Here is a 14,264-nt window from a genome sequence, read left to right as displayed (position 1 = left end):
GTTCGAGGAGTTATCAAGACACCTCTCGGGTCGGCAGCCAGAAGGGGAGTCCTCTCTGGGGGAATTTGTGGGGGAATTTGTGGTTACATATATTTGTTTGCTACCTCAGTTACATGTGGAATATTTAAAAGACTTGCTCTACGTACGGGTGCCGGAGCGAACAGTTCACTTCTGACGCAAAAACTTAACGATAAGAAGGAGAAGGAAGAGGCAGAGGACGAGGAATTAAAGCAGGAGGATAATGAGGAGAAGACACAAACGAAGAGATAAAGTGAAGAGGAATCGAGAATATAAATAATATATATACAAGAGGATAAAAAAGTTTGAAGTCGATGGTTAGGTAAAAACTGTGTAAACTTATAGCCGGAGTTATAGCAGTAGTAGTAGTAGAAGAAGGATGAGAAGGAGGAGGAGGAGGAGGGTGAAGAGGAGGAAGAGGAAGTAGAGAAAAATTAAGGGGACGAGGAGGAGGAAAAAGAGGAGGATGAGGATGACGAAGAGGAAGAGGAGGAAGAAGAGGAAAAGGAGGGAGACGAGAAGGAGGAAAAAGAGGAGGAAGAGGAGAAATGGAAGAGGAAAAGGAGGGAGACGAGGAGGAGGAAAAAGAGGAGGAAGAGGAAAAGGAGGGTGACGAGGAGGAGGAGGAGGAGGAGGAGGAGGGAGAGGAAGAGGAGGAGGAGGAGGAGGGAGAGGAAGAGGAAGAGGAGGAATGGAAGAGGAAAAGGAAGAATACGAGAAGGAGAAAAAAAGAGGAGGATGAGGATAAGGAAGAGGAAGAGGGGAATGAGGAGGAGGAGGAGGAGGAGGAGGAGGAGGAGGATGTTTGTGTGCACTCATTACAGAGAAACTTAAGACGGGAAAGTGCGCAATTATTTAGAGAGGAAATAGTTGGAGGAGGAAGAGGAGGAAGAAGAGGAGGAGGAGGAGGAAGAGGAGGAGGCGGAGGAAAAAGGAGAAAGAAAAGGAGTAAAAAAGAGCACAGTATAGAAAAACAGTACATGGTTTGCTGGAGAGGAAATAAAGAAGGAGATAGAGAAAGGAAGGAGGAGGAGGAGGAGGAGGAAGAAGAGGAGGAGGAGGAGGAGGAGGAGGGGGCAGGTAATGGAAAGGAGTAAGAAAAACATGTCAGGGAGGAAACGAGGAGAGGAAGCGATGTTAGATAGAGAGAGAGAGAGAGAGAGAGAGAGAGAGAGAGAGAGAGAGAGAGAGAGAGAGAGAGAGAGAGAGAGAGAGAGAGAGAGAGAGAGAGAAAGAACGGATTGGATATGTGTGTGTGTGTGTGTGTGTGTGTGTGTGTGTGTGTGTGTGTGTGTGTGTGTGTGTGTGAATAATTACGAAAGACGAAGAATGAAAAAAAGGGAAGAAACGGTGGAGGGAGGAAAGATAGAGAAAGGAGAGGGAGAAGTGGATAAAGAGAAGAAGAGGAGAAAGATATTAGCAAGAAAGAGAAAGAAGGAGAAAAAGGAAGGCGTGGGAGGAAGCGAAGGAGGAAGGAAAGGGATAGAAAGGAGAAGAAGTGGATAAAGAGAAAGAATGGAGAAAGGAGGGGAAAGAAATGAGAAAAAAAAGGAGGAAGAAGGAGAAAGAAAGGAGAAATAAATAAATAAGGAGAAGGAATGGAGAGAGAAGGATGAAGAGAGGAGAAAAGAGAAAAGAGAAAGGAGAAGAAAAAAGGAGAGGAGAGAGGAGGAAGAAAGGATAGGGGAATGTGGACAAGTAAGAAAAATGTATTGGAAGAAGGAGAGAAGAAAAGTATGGGTGGGTGTTTGCGTTATCAAGAACCGTTAAAAAATAGAAAACCAATAGGCTCCTTCTCCTTCTCCTCCTCCTCCTCCTTCCTTCATCTATCCTTCATCTTCCACCTTTAATTAGATAGTTAGTGTAGCTTGTCACAAACAGCCTCGTAAGGGCCATCGGCTAGGTCTGCTGTTATTTGTTCTTCCTTTGTGTTCCTTTGTGTTCCTCCTCCTCCTCTTCCTTTAGTACCTTAAGTTATGGGTCTCTTTTTATAAGCTTCTTAACTTTTCTCATAATTTCGTTTTCTTCTCCTTTCCTGCATTTCTTCGTCCTTTCTGTCCCTTCCCTTCCTTTCGTCCTCTGTCCGTCCCTTCGTCCATCATTATTCTGCCTTCCTTTCTCTGTCTCCCTCCCCCTCCCTCTCTCCCAATCTCAGTCTGTCTCCACCACCACCACCACCACCGCCGCCACCAGAAAAGGAAGGGACCAGAATAAAGACGCCTCGTAAAAAATGCCTTCCCGTCCAGTTCCTCGTGACCGCCGCCCCTCCGAGGACAAAATATTTTCCGTCATGTAAATTTTCAACGTCATAGTCCCTGAAATATCTTGTGGTTCGACATTTTTATTTATTATTATTATTATTATTATTATTATTATTATTATTATTATTATTGTTGTTGTTGTTGTCGTTTTTGCTTCCATTTGCCATAGAGGAATTGATTTAATGATGACGTGTTCTGTGTGAGGAAGCGGCGTTGATCTCCGCACTATGTTCATGAGCCAAGCAAGCCGCTGAGATTAAAGCTGAAAAATGGAAAGTTTAAATAGAATAAAAGTACCGGATGACAAAATTGAAAAAGTTTGTCGGATGAAAAATGGAAGTCTTTTCATATATTTTTTCTTCACCCGATCGTGAGTGAATGGTTTTATGGACGGACTGAACTTTTACGCATAAATTTCTAGGCTCAGAGCCAAATTTGGGGAGGTGGGCATTTACTGGCTCCAGGTGTTGCTCGGACTCGTTTAGTAATGTAAACGTGGCTGCCTCTGGCCGTAGACTTTTACGCATCACCGCCGCCAGTATAACACCGTCCGCCTTGTACCCAGTGGAAAGTTTGTGGCCATCTGGTGAAAATCTTGTTGACAAACCATTCAGCTGATCAATCTCCTGGTAGCAGAATATGGCCAAAGATTTCCAGAGACTTTGTTGATCTTTCTGTATCGTCTCCGACAGTTCTTTTCCGTCTATGCTATCCATATACGAGGCCTTTGTCCGCCCTCGTATGGAGTATGCATCTCATGTGTGGGGGGACTAACCTAACAAAACCTCAAACAGTTACTATAGGTTCTGACTCAGAAAATTCACATATGCTTCCTTACCAGTGAGACTTTATACAACAAAGTGATGTTATTCTTTGTTGATTTATACCATAAGGTGTTGGCTATCATGTGTTAGAAGATACCCTAAACCTAACCTAACCTGCGTAGTGCCTGTGACTGGCTGCTGCTGTTGACGCTTCGGCAAACGTGTTTGTGGAGGAGGCTCAAAATCTTACGACCAGCCTGCCCTTCCCACACCAACCTCTTTGCCTTACCCTATATACTCTCTCCTCACGCGCTTCAAAACAATAACCACTCAATTCTCGATATCTTGGCTTGAGCTACGAGACATTCTATCATATCCACCCGTAGTTAGTTTCCCTTTTGGTAGTATATTTATCGCAGAAAAAATTATCAGTGATCGTAAGATATTGGAAAATGATCTATACCATTATGTTTCTTCTGCAAAAGCCCAATTTGCCTCCGCTTCCATTTTTCTCCTTCCCATCTATATTATCCCCCCCCTCCTCCCTCCTCCCCCCTACCTCTTTTTCACTCACTTCCTAACGCTACGGGATAAGGTTTCATGCCGATATTTGCCTTCCTCCTTCCCTCCTCCTCTACTCTCCTCCCTCCCTCCCTCTCCCTACTCTCCTCCTCCCTCTCCTTCCTCTACTTTCCTCCTCCTTCCCTTTCTCTTCCTCTGCTTTCCTCCCTCCCTCCCTCATGCCTCCCCTGTTCCTCCCTCTCCTCTCTCTTCCTTTTCCTATTTTCCTGCCCCCTCCCTCCCTCTTCGTCTACCTTCCTTCCTCCTCCTCCTCCCTGTTCCTATATTTTCTTCCTCTATTCCTCCCCTCACTCTTCTTCTACACTCTTTCCTCCTCGTACTTTCCTCCCCCCTCTCCCCCTCCTCTCCCCTCGCCATCTTTCCATCCGGCCTCTACGTTACGGGATAAAGTGTCGCCCCTATCTGTTTATTCCCTCGCCCGCCGCTGTAAGTAAAGGTAATCAGCGTTGCCTTCCCTCGCAGCGCCCCGGCAGGCTGTGTGTGCGCCCTCTTAGAGCCTCACAGTGCCTTACAGAGCCTCCACACGCCGGCACTTGGGGGTTGGGGGGTCGCCGGGTGCGTGTGCTGGGCGGCTAAGGCGAGAGGGAGGGATATCTTGGCTGGTGAATGTATATGTGAGATTTTTGGGTGGATAGATGAAGAGCTTTTTGTGTCGTTTTGTGTCTTGTGTTGTGTTTTTTGGGGGGGGTTATAGAATTTTGTTTTATTTTTTATTTTTCTTTATTTGTGTTTATCAGGGATTTATGTTTTATTTTGTGTTATAATCGTTTTGCGCTTTATTTTTTTCCTTTTATCGGCGTCGGGTATATTTGTTTTTCGTTTTTGTTCCATATCTCCTCATATTTTCCTTATTCACGCCACCTATCGTTTATCTTATGTACAGTGCATTTTCATTTTTCGTGTTGCAGTTGTCGTATCCATTATTCCTACCATTTTTGTTTCGTTTCCCTGTTCAACGTTTGCGCCTACATTTGTTTTTCGTTTTTGTTCCTTATCTCCTCATATTTTCGCTATTCACGCCACCTATCGTTTATCTTATGTACAGTGCATTTTCATTTTTCGTGTTGCACTTTTCGTATCCATTATTCCTATCATTTTTGTTTCGTTTCCCTGTTCGACGTTTGCTCCAACATTTTCCGTTTTTATTCCACTTCTCTTTCTGTTTTTCCTGTTGCTCCCACATTTGTTTTTATTCTCTGTGCAGTGCATTTTAATTTATCGTGATTGAACTGTCGTATTTGTTATTCCTATTATTTTTGTTTCGTTTCCCTGTTCAGCCAGTGTTCCTATATTTCTCGTTTTTATTCCATTTCTCGTTGTATTTTTCTATTCCCTCCACAAGTCTTTGTATTCTATTTGCAGTACGTTTTCAGTTTTCGTGCTGCAATTGTCGCATTTATTATTACCATCATCTTTTAACACCGTTCGTTTTGTATTTATTTGAGTTTAAGAGCCGATTTCACAGTCCAACACAGTGTCTTCGTAACAGCCCGAACCAAACTATTGAATCCCATACAATCCAAAGTGGGGAGGTCTTCGATGCCACACTAAATACACAAGACTTTTCCTGTATAGTTTCGTCAAATTTGTGAACTTAAATATAAACACCAGACACTATACAAGGAAATCTCGAAGGCTCTGGTATTGGTTTGGGAGCTTACTAACCCTTCATGGGGAACTGTGAAACTGGCCCTAAAAGTCAGCCGCATTCGTGTTTCCTTCCCCGGCTCCAACTCCGGGTCCGTTCCTGTCATTTCCCTAATCTTTGTGTGCTTGTGTAGCGCTTCCATTATTGTCTTACGAGCCAATCGGATAACCAATAAGCGTGGGAGCTTAGGTATCCTCCAGGGGCAGCAGGCACACTCAACGCACAGTCCATTACAGAAAAAAGCGGTAAAATAGCTGCAATTATTTCTGAGTGGAGGGAAAGCAATCCACGGAGGGAGAGGGACCAAGCTAATGTAACCTAACCCATCTATACCTAACCTGTGCAAGCCATACAAAACCTAACCTCACTATCGAAATTATAAAACAAAAGTGGTTTGTTTATGGCTGCAGGGAACATAACAAACATAACACACAACAACTTTAATATATTATAATTTATTACTTCCAAAATATCCATGACAAAATATTTCCCTCCATTTTCAGTTAATTGGAATCATTTATACATCTCCTCCTGTGATATCCTTTGATCAGTAGTCATAGTGGACGAAGATGAAGTAATGGATATTTGCGTTTGGATTTTAAATTTTGTTGGAAAATATGAGACATTATACTCAACTGTCTGTACACTGGGTGGGGCGGCTTATCCATTTATTTATCTTCCATTTATTTTTAATTTCTAATATGTTCGAACTCTAAACAATGCCAGGAAAGTTGTCATGTTTATACACTGTGCTATATATCATGAGGGAAGAGGCGGCTTGGGAGGCAAAAGTATAAATGACTAGTGTGAGAAGGGAGGGGATGAGAGGAAGAGAGGAGAGACGGTAGGAACGAAGAGATAGGAAGAAGTGAGGAAGGGAAAGGAGCGGAGGAGAGAATAATGCTGGAGGCGAAAAAGGGAATGAAACGAGGAATGGGAGGCTGGAATGGGAGATGAGCGGAATGTAACGAGATAAGGGATTTTTGCACTTATTTATTATTTTATTATTATTACACAGGAAGTAGCGGGCTTTTTTTTTTCATTATTGTTTTCTTTTGTTTTTACGCCCTTGAACTGTCTCCTCTGCTGTAAAAAAAAAAAATCATTATTATTATTATTATTACCATTATTACAGTTATCATTGGGGTTTCTTCCTTCTGCAGGTAAGCGAGAGATGGGTGAACTTTGGCCGAGGAGCGAGTGGGGCGGTGCTTCACTCCTCGCCTCGTCTGGAGTTACGGAGCGGGTAGGGCTGCTGTGTGCACTCCTAGGGCTTACACACACACACACACACACACACACACACACACACACACACACACACACACACACACACATTATTATTGCTATTGTTGTTATTTCTATTTTCCTTTTTATTATCAATCATCTTATTTTGTTCATTTGTCTCATTCATTTAATTTCATCTTCCTTTGATGTATATTTTCAGTTCTAGGGCTGCCTTGTACTTCATGCAATAAACCGTTTATTATTATTATTATTATTATTATTATTATTATTATTATTACACACACACACACACACACACACACACACACACACACACACACACACACACACACACACTATAATTACAGAACATTAAGCTAAGCGGTGACCTCATCTATCGTTGTGCTAATGCCTCTTGGAATAATATAGTCTTATACTTCTTTGTTACTTCTTGTGTTTGTGTTTGTGTCGTTCTCTTTACGTTTCTTTACGCTATGATTGTTCTTTATATCGTTAGGTCTTTCTCACTTTTCCCGGCCTAGTTTATTCTGGTCTTTTTGTTCTTATATCTATTCCTCCTGATCTCATATTTATTGTCACTATTAAACCCCAAGCGTTTGTTCTTCATTGGGCTTTTATCCACTAACCTCTCTACCTATCTATCCATCTATCTACCTATATATCTATCTTATTGTTACTCTTCCTCTTGCTTCTCCTTCTCCTCCTCTTCTTCTTTCTGCTCTTCCTCCTCCTCCTCCTCCTCCTCCTCTTTGTGTGCTTCCTCGCCATCGATCGCCAATACAAAACATTATACCTTCCATATTGCGCCGTGACCCTCAGAGGACGATGGCGCTCTTGTGTAACTTAGCATAATGTGTATGTATGTGTGTGTGTGTGTGTGTGTGTGTGTGTGCATTAGTGGGATGATATTTTCTCCCCTTCTGTCCGTCGAAGTTTGTCTGTCCTTTGCGATGGTCGAGATCTGACGAGGCGCAAGTTATGGCCTTGTTAGGGAGTGTAGCAGCAGCTGGTGTGTGTGTGTGTGTGTGTGTGTATGTGTGTGTGTGTGTGTGACGGAATTGCGACCATAAGACAGAAACCGAGAGCTTGTTACGAGAAAGAGGAGGAGGAGGAGGAGGAGGAGGAGGAGGAGAAAGAGGAGGAGGAGGAAGAGGAGGAGGAGGAGGAAGCTATGTTGTTATGGCGAGTTTCACTATGCGCATAATTACTGTTAAGAGAGAGAGAGAGAGAGAGAGGGAGACTATATCGTTTCTAATTCCACCAAAGAAAAAAATAAAGGCAAGCAGTTTGAAGTCTTGTCTTTGAACATTTCTTTCTTGTGGGATTTAATTCTCAAAAAAGACATTCCATTATCTCTCTCTCTCTCTCTCTCTCTCTCTCTCTCTCTCTCTCTCTCTCCCTTACCTCTCTATGACCTGTTCAATCTCTCCTTACTTTCCTTCCATTCTCCCTCCTCTCCTAATCATTTCTTCTCTTATTCGGTTTTTCCTCCTTATCTTTCCCTTATTCTATTTTTCTTCTCGTCTCTCTTCCTCTCTTGTATCTCCCTCTCTCCTTCTCCTTGTCTTTGTTATTCCTTCCCTCCTACTTTCTCCTTCTTTCTCTAGTTTTATATTTTTCCTTTCTTCCCGCTTCTGCCTCTCAGTGTTTTCTCTATCCACTTCCATTTCTCGAGTCTCCTTACTCCACTTGTCTTACTCTTATGTTCCTTTGTTTCTTTTATCACTTCTCCCAAAACTTCTCTTTTCTCCACCTTTCTATTTTCATAACCATATTTTTTCCTTTTTTTTCATTCTCTGTTATCGTTTACATTTTCCTTCCTTCCTTCTCTCCTTTGTGCAGTCTTTTCTCCTTTTCTCCCTTGCCTTTTTTTCTGCTTTTTCATTTAATTTTCTGTGCTTCCTTGCTTCTATTCGTTCTTCGTCTCCTTTCCTTTTCTTAATCTTTTCTCGAACCATTCTGTACTTCCTATCTTCTTCCCTTCGCCCATTCTCTTCCCCATTCTTCCTTCCCTTTTCTATTCCTCTTACGTTACTCTGCTTCCTTTCTTTTTCCATCTTCCTTTTTAATTTCTTTTCTTCTTCCGCTTTGCCTTTTAACCCAGCTTCTTTTTGTGCTTCCTTCCTTCTTCCCTTCCCTTCTTCCTTTCCATTTCCTTTTCACTCGACATACTCTTCTTCCTACCTTCTTTTTTTTCGACCTTTCTCTTCTCCTTCCTTTTCACTTTCCTTACTCTGCTTTCCTCCTTCCTCCCTGCAACCTTCCTCTTCTCCCTTCTTCGTTCCCATCGCCTTTTCACTCAGCCGCCTTCTCTGCCATGCGTCGCCAATACTTAGGTTCAAAGGATATTCAAGGACTCCCCCCAATCCTCCCACTTCCCGCCGTGCCTGTCAGCTGTCGCCCCCGCCATCTCGCGGTTATGAAGGCAAGATGGTGTGACCCGGGTATTAGACGAGCTAGCCGCCGGGGTCCGTGCATAAGTAATGGTAGTGGTGGTAGTAGTAGTAGTGGTGGTAGTAATAGTAGTAGTTTTGGTTGTAGCAGTGGTGGTTATAATAATGGAAGAAAGAAAACTCGAGATTAGGAAGCAAATCACCCTCGCCAGACCCACGCGAGTTTGGGAGAAAGTAAAGTATATAAATCAAAGAAAACCCTGAACGTACAAAAAAAAAGGACCATGAAACAACAACAACAACAAAAATATATAAAAAAAACCCCTCGATATCAGGCAACAAATCCCCTTCGGCCCGACACACGCGAGTTCGGGGGATAATTTGATCATTTTCCATTCCTTCCCTTTTTTTAAGAAGAGAGATTTTCCAGACGCTGAAGATTTGTGAACTTTTCTTTGTGGCGAGTTGATATCACGGCGGCGAAAGTTGGATTGGGAAGAGTCTTTGCCTGCCGCTCCTGTCATACTGTTCTTCCTCTTCTTATTTCTTCTTTTATTGGTTTTCTTCATTTTTTTATTTTGTTTTTATGTTCCTGTTTATCGTGCATTGTCATCCTATTATTCCTTGTCTTCTTTCTTCTTTCATATTGCTTTTCCTCATTTTTTGTTTTTGTTTTTATGTTCTATCTCTTTGTTCACCTCTGTTCTTGTTCTACTTTTCTTCGTCTGTTTATCGTTCATTGTCATACTGTTATTTCTCGTGTCTGTTCTTCCTTTTTTTTGTATTGTCATATTTTTGTTTACTCCTTTTTTTTGGTTCTACTTTTCTTCGTCTGTTTACTGTTTATTATCATGTTCTTTTCTTGTTTGTCGTTTTCCTTTCTATGCTTCTTTTTGTCTACTAATTGATATTTGTCTAACTTATTTTCTTTCTCCCTTTTTCCTGCTACCTCTTTCTTCAGTGTTCTCTATTTTTCTTGTTCTCTATTTTTCTTGTTTTCTTTTCTCTTTGTTCCACCATTTTATTTGCTCTCCGTGTTGTTCTTTTTTTCGTATCTCGTTTCACTCTCTCTTCTCGTCTTTCTTAAATTCTTTTGGTCCACTTTTCTTTTTCATTTTGTGTTTTTGTTTGTGTTTTAAACCTTTCTTCTTCCCGTCTGTTTTTTTCTTTTCCCATTCTATATTATTTCCCCTCTTCCATCTATCCCTTTCCTTCATATTTTTTTTTCCTATTTAGTGCCCTTTTATATTCTTTTTGATCCTGTTCCTTTTCCATCTCCTGTTTTTGTTTGTGTTAATCTTTCTTCTTCCCTCCTTTTCTTCTCATCCATATTTTTCTTCTGTCCCATTCTATATTCTTTCCTCCTTACCTTCCAGCCCTCTCTTTCACTGTTCTTCTTTTTCCTATTTCGCCTTTACTCTCCTTTCCTTTAAGTTTATATCGCCGAGTCTAAAGTTTGTTCAGGCCGCGTTGTTGGCAGGCTTTTTCTCCTCCTCTTCGGCAGTCAGGCAGCGAGGTCGAGGCGGCTCCTACGCTTTGATCTCGGTGCTTAAAATGAAAACACACGGCCGACCAGAGAGAGAGAGGGAGGGAGGGAAAGAGAGGGGGTAAAGGGAAGGGAGGAAGGGAGAAGGGGAGGGAGGGAAGGAGGAAGAGAGGGAGGTTGGGAATGAAGCATGGAGGGAAGCAGGGAAGGAGGAAGGGTAGAAGAAAGGAGGTAGGGAGGGAAAGAGGGAGGGAGGGAGTTTGAGACTGAGGAAGGGAAGGAAGGAGACGGGGGAAAGGGGCGGAGAGAGAGAGAGAGAGAGAGAGAGAGAGAGAGAGAGAGAGAGATGTGTATGTATTTTGTATTTTAGCTCCCAGGGTTGTTTGTGTGTGTATATATATGTGTGTGTGTGTGTGTGTGTGTGTGTGTGTGTGTGTGTGTGTGTGTGTGTGTGTGTGTGTGTGTGTGTGTGTATCAAAGGCTTGTGTTACGTTTAAATGCCCATGGGAACTAAATGAGAGAGAGAGAGAGAGAGAGAGAGAGAGAGAGAGAGAGAGCACGCTATAACCCCTCTTTGATCACGCGGAATGTTTTCTCCATAACCTCAAACGCCACGCAGCTTTAAAACAAACCTATTTTCTATCATTCACGGTGCGTTGCCTTTATGAAAACATCTATTTTATCGCGCAAACACTCAATGACCGCGTGCCTGGACAAGCTTTAATATTCCCGTAATGTTTGTTGCTATTCATATTTATCGTGCAAAGGGGGAGTATCAACGCTCTTTTTTATGCATAGGGTAACACTGTAATACTTTTTGGTCATTCTGTCTTGAGGAATAATATGATAATGATAAGCTCCTTCGCCCTACGACTTGAGCTGTTTCAAGAGAGTATCAGGACTCCTCTCTTCCCGAAACTGACCTCTCTTTTTGGCCACTTACCATAAGAACAACGCTATGTATTCGTATAATGTAACGCAATTCTCTCAACTCTCTTTATAGGAACAGCGATTTGTGGGCTTATTTTCGTTATTGTTTTCTTTTTTTTTTTTTTGCCCTTGAGTTGTTTCCTTCACTGTAAAAAAAAAGTTCAGTTCGTGGCGTCGACATGTTAGCAGCAGCAAACAGAGAAGAAAAAAAAAAGTAGACGCACAGAATTAGGAAACCAAAAAGATTAGTTATTGATGAAGAAATTACTTAACACCCATACAGACAGTGAGAGAGATAACCCGATAAACAAACACGTGACTGCGAAACCCCAAAAAGAATCATTATCGAAGAAGAAATTAAGAAAAAAAAAACACAGAAAAGGAGCAAAAACAAAACCACATAGACAAACACTTAACCAGGAAGCCAAGAAAAGAAAACGAGTGAAGAAGTTAATTAATAAACACACAAACAGACAAGCAAAGACATAACCACATAGACAAACCCAGGATTAAAAAAAAGCCGAAAGGAACCCGACAAAAAATTAAAATGCGCGAGAAATTTACACATAAACAACCCCAGGATTAAAAAGTAGCCGAAAGGAACCCGGCAAAAAATTAAAATGCGCGAGAAATTTAGACATAGACAAACACAGGATTAAAAAATAGCCGAAAGGAACCCGACAAAAAATTAAAATGCGCGAGAAATTTAGACATAGACAAACCCAGGATAAAAAAATAGCCGAATGGAACCCGACAAAAAATTAAAATGCGCGAGAAATTTAGACATAAACAAACCCAGGATTAAAAAATAGCCGAATGGAACCCGACAAAAAATTAAAATGCGCGAGAAATTTAGACATAGACAAACCCAGGATTAAAAAATAGCCGAATGGAACCCGACAAAAAATTAAAATGCGCGAGAAATTTACACATAAACAAACCCAGGATTAAAAAATAGCCGAATGGAACCCGACAAAAAATTAAAATGCGCGAGAAATTTACACATAAGCAAACCCAGGATTAAAAAATAGCCGAAAGGAACCCGACAAAAAATTAAAATGCGCGAGAAATTTAGACAAACCCAGGATTAAAAAAAAAGCCGAAAGGAACCCGACAAAAAATTAAAATGCGCGAGAAATTTAGACATAGACAAACCCAGGATTATAAAAAAAAAAGCCGAATGGAACCCGACAAAAAATTAAAATGCGGGAGAAATTTAGACATAAAAACCCAGGATTAAAAAAAAGCCGAAAGGAACCCGACAAAAAATTAAAATGCGGGAGAAATTTAGACATCAACAACCCCAGGATTAAAAAAAAGCCGAAAGGAACCCGACAAAAAATTAAAAAATACGCGGGAAATTTAGAAATCGGTGAAGGCGTCCGTAATCGCCGCGCTATCATGCAGACGGAGGCTCAGGTGATAGTCAAATGAGAGGCTGCGTCGCTCCTCCGTCAGTGATGCTAAGTGGGCGCGGGTGGCGGGGCGGCGGCGGCTGACTACCTTAACGGCGGCGCTGGGGACTCCATGGCTTCAGGCGACGCACTTTTTTTTTCCCTTTTTTGCTACGCTGATTTCCTTGCCTTGAGTTGGTTTGGTTTGGTTCCCTTTCGGTTTTCCTTTTTGCTTTTTATTTGTTTTATTTATTTTTGTTTGTTCGGTTGGTTTTGTTTCCTTTCGTTTTATTTTCGTTTTTTTTTGTTGGTATGTTTTTTTTTTGTCATTAACCCAAGTATGTATTTTAATTTCTTTCTTTTTCATTATCTTTTTTATATATATATTTTTTTCAGTTTTCATTCTCCTTTCTTTTTCATTGATGCTTCTCTTCATTCCTCACCCAAGTATATAATTTTCACTTTTTTCTCGTTTTTTTTATATATTTCCTTTGGTTTTCTTTATTTCTGTAGTTTTCTTTTCCTTCTTCATATTAATTCATATATTCAAATCAGTCAAGTGTATAGTTTCTTCTTTCTTTCTTGTTCTTAAATTTTCTGTATTTCCTTTATTTTTGTTTCTTTCTTTTTGTGTATTGATAGTTTTCCTCTCAAATGAATCTAGGCAGTATATATTTTTTCCCTTTTTCTCTTTCTTTTTATATTCCTGTATTTCTTTTAGTTTTCATTCTTTTATTTCTCTATATTTTCTTTGTGGCTCTTTATTTTTAGCTCTTTATATTCTCTCTCTCTCTCTCTCTCTCTCTCTCTCTCTCTCTCTCTCTCTCTCTCTCTCTCTCTCTCTCTCTCTCTCTCTCTCTCTCTCTCTCTCTCTCTCTCTCTCTCTCTCTCTCTCTCTCTCTCTCTCTCTCTCACCCACGAGTGCTCCTAAGTTGTAGAATTTTACCCCCTTACTCTCCTTTTCTCCGCAGTAATTTATCCCTCCCCATCTTTTCAGTTTCTTTCCTTCTAGTATTTTTTCACCAATAATTTAAGGTTTTCGCGCGGGCAACTTCCACAGCCAGGAGGGGAAAGAGGGAGCGAGAGTGCCTGGGAAAGTTTAGAAGTAGATTGCTGAATGGAGTCTGGAGCGAAAAAGCTAATAGAATTCTGGATGGAGACTTTAGTGAAAAAAATATATAGATAGAAGAAGGAGCGAGTGTGTCTGTGATAATTTAGAAGTACGTGAAATGCTGAATATAATCTTTAGCGATATAGAAAATAGAGTGCTGAATGGAGACTTAGTGATAGAAAAAGAGATCGGTGAATAAAGTCTTTAGAAGAAATAATGAAATAATGAATGGGGCGAGTCTGTCTGGAAAAGCTTAGAAATGAATGTTGAATAGTCTTATGCGATTAAAACAGAACACCGAATGGGATCCTTATCGAAAAAAAAATATGAAATGAAGACGAATCGAGAGTTTCCGTGAAAATTTGAGGAGTAGAAAGCTGAATAGAGTTTAAAGTGGAAAACAATATATATACGTATAATGTTCAACGG

This window comes from Eriocheir sinensis, chromosome 62 (genome assembly GCF_024679095.1).
Source record: "Eriocheir sinensis breed Jianghai 21 chromosome 62, ASM2467909v1, whole genome shotgun sequence".
NCBI classification, from domain to species: domain Eukaryota; kingdom Metazoa; phylum Arthropoda; class Malacostraca; order Decapoda; family Varunidae; genus Eriocheir; species Eriocheir sinensis.
This window is presented reverse-complemented; position numbering follows the sequence as displayed.